The sequence below is a fragment of the Pinus tabuliformis genome, chromosome 5_2 (genome assembly GCF_031772625.1).
Source record: "Pinus tabuliformis cultivar Carrire ecotype Pingquan chromosome 5_2, CPIR1, whole genome shotgun sequence".
NCBI classification, from domain to species: Eukaryota; Viridiplantae; Streptophyta; class Pinopsida; order Pinales; family Pinaceae; genus Pinus; species Pinus tabuliformis.
In genome coordinates this window covers 459,763,272-459,765,831 of record NC_142306.1, presented here as the reverse complement: position 1 = coordinate 459,765,831, position 2,560 = coordinate 459,763,272, and the positions used below count along the sequence as shown (strand labels likewise).

The 2,560-nt window shown below is 36.4% G+C and overlaps 1 pseudogene; it reads right to left on the bottom strand.

Annotated features, from left to right (window-relative positions):
* Positions 1 to 1,625: 1,625 nt before the first annotated feature.
* On the bottom strand, positions 1,626 to 2,237 carry LOC149159667 (glycosylinositol phosphorylceramide mannosyl transferase 1 pseudogene; annotated as a pseudogene).
* Positions 2,238 to 2,560: the final 323 nt, after the last annotated feature.

The following is a 2,560-nucleotide window of genomic DNA, read 5'->3' as shown; positions in this document are numbered from 1 at the left end:
CCTAGCCATAAAAATCAGATATAAATTAGGTGATTCTTGTGACACTTGCATATGGAGATTGTCTGGATTTATCCTTTGTCATGGGTTTGTGTTACCTTACATGACCAAACTCTGAACAATTTAAAAATAAAATTACGGCTAACCGAGATTTAGTTGCAAGGTGCAGAATGTCAGGAGCCCTAAGCATTAGCCAAGTGGTTTGACTTTTAGAATATACATCTTGCATGAAGCCCATTTTAGACAGATCTTTTGTCGAGAGTTTGGTTCCTGCAGTGCATGTGGGATTTAAGTTTCAACGTAAACATTGGGTTGTGTCTCAGTTTAGACAGTAGTGCCTCATTTGATTGGGAGCGCTGCTCACCACGATTTATTTTGGCTCTTGTTTGATTAGATTGGGTTTGAATGAATTGATGATTCGAGGGCCTGGTCTATAAACTGTATTTTGGGTTGTGATACTACGGAGTTCTGTTTTGGTTGGTTGGAGAAAATACTTATTTGGAGGTTGTTTGCCTTGTTAAGTTGGTGATCAGTCTAGAATAATACAGTAATGGGTCAATTGAAGGATTTTCTCCTGACAGATGAGGCTTTGGGCACATTCATGCCTATTGTTGTATATTGGGTTTATTCTGGTATCTATTACTTGTTACAGCCTCTTGATGGCTACAGAATGCATACTCTTAAGGAAGAGAAATTGAAGAATTTGGTGTCAAGGAGTACTGTTGTGAAGGGTGGGTTGCTTCAGCAGTCTGTTCAGGCTGTGGTTGCCTTGTCTTTATTTGCGGTATGTTTTTCTCCCTTTTGGATATTGATTAATTAAATATGGGGTTAGTCTTGATTCGACTGCAATATGTTATTTTTGACATGGTAGTGTCGTATATGAAGAGTTGAATGCTTTTCGTCCTTTACCTGCGCTTATTATTTTGTATTGTTCCACCCATCAATTTGCTATATAAACAACACCTATTATAATCTTATTAATTGCATATTTTGGTTCTGTGTCCTTTCCTTCCTTCAGCCATATCCTCATTTTCATGCACTGATTATTTTGTATTGTTTCAATCGTCATTCTACTATGTAAAAATACAACTGTTTGAATCTAATTAATTACATATTTTGGTTATGCGTTCCTTCTTTATTTAATCATTCAAAGCTACTTATGGGCATTACCTTATCGTAAAGTCATGCCTGCAATGGCCTTGAGCCCATCTTGATCCATCCTGATGTTCATTATATTACTCCAATCTTAAAGGGACCGATTTCATTATGTTAGTTCGATTGTAAAAGAACAAAAACCAAAGAAACTTGTGTTTGCATGTATTCATTTTTGGTTGAGCTATTCAGTGCCCAGGCTTCTTATTTTCTTTCTTTATTTCAGAATTGGGGATCCTAAATAGAGGAGGTTGTTGAAATTTATGTTTCTGTCTTTCGCTTTTGTAATCTTGGTTAGTGGAACTATATTAGTGAGGCATAAGAAGGACCTTGATGCATACATTGGAAATTAACACCTGTCTTGGACTTCTGATGTTTTTATGCAATTTTTTTTTATTTTTTTTTCGTCAAGGAACAGAGCAAGCTATACAGAATTAATGAAATCCTTCTCTTTCCATTTTCCTTAGTCCTAAAAGTTAAAAATATGTCAGGGAAAGCTTAGACAATGTTTTTGCAAACCCAACCATGCTATCTGGAGCGCTTTTCCACACACTAAATGCAAACTCTAGGGTGGAACATGGAACGACAACATCATCATCAATAGAAAAAAATTTGCATCTATTCTCAAGCCCTCAATTGGTTTAAATCTGTTGTTGAGATTGTCCTCCTCATTCAGGTCAAACCTAAAGTCAGGTTTGTGATTACTTTTTTCTTTCGAGTGCACAGTCTTCCTAAGATATGCCTTGAGAGATTCTAATGGTGGATCGTTATCACTCCACACAACACGTACTGCATCAACACTGCTACAAGATGCATAATGTGCCACCGATTGCTTGAGAACTGAATTTCACCTCCATGTATTAATTAGTACTGTATACCCCCCTGGATGCAGGGAATTTGAGTTCAGTGGAATGGCGGTGCCATCCCATGAAGGAACCAACACGGCCCACAATTAAAATGAGCGCAAATAATATACAGAAGAATAAGAGCAATTTTCTCTGAAAGGAGACAATGTTGGTTAGCAGCTGCCGAATCCATTTGACGAGGGATTGATTCCTGTGATGAACTCGCTTGCCTAATAATTGCATGTTTTTACCGCTATGATTCTTTGTGAGGTCATATTTATTTGAATTTTATATAGATCGTTGTTCTGGGTCAATTTTGCATGTTTTACCTCTCTAATTCTTTGTGAGATTCATATTTATTTGAGTTTTATATAGATTGTTATTCTCGGTCAATTTTCTTGCAACTCATTATACGATGTTTCTATAGAAACTATTTTCGATATATCAAGGAAAATAGCTTGTCTGGATTTTGTTGTTCACTGCAGCCTGATGTTTCTACTAAGCAATGGTTGATGATGCAATTGTCTTATAGGAAAATTTTGTTTTGATGCAAATATCAAACCTTT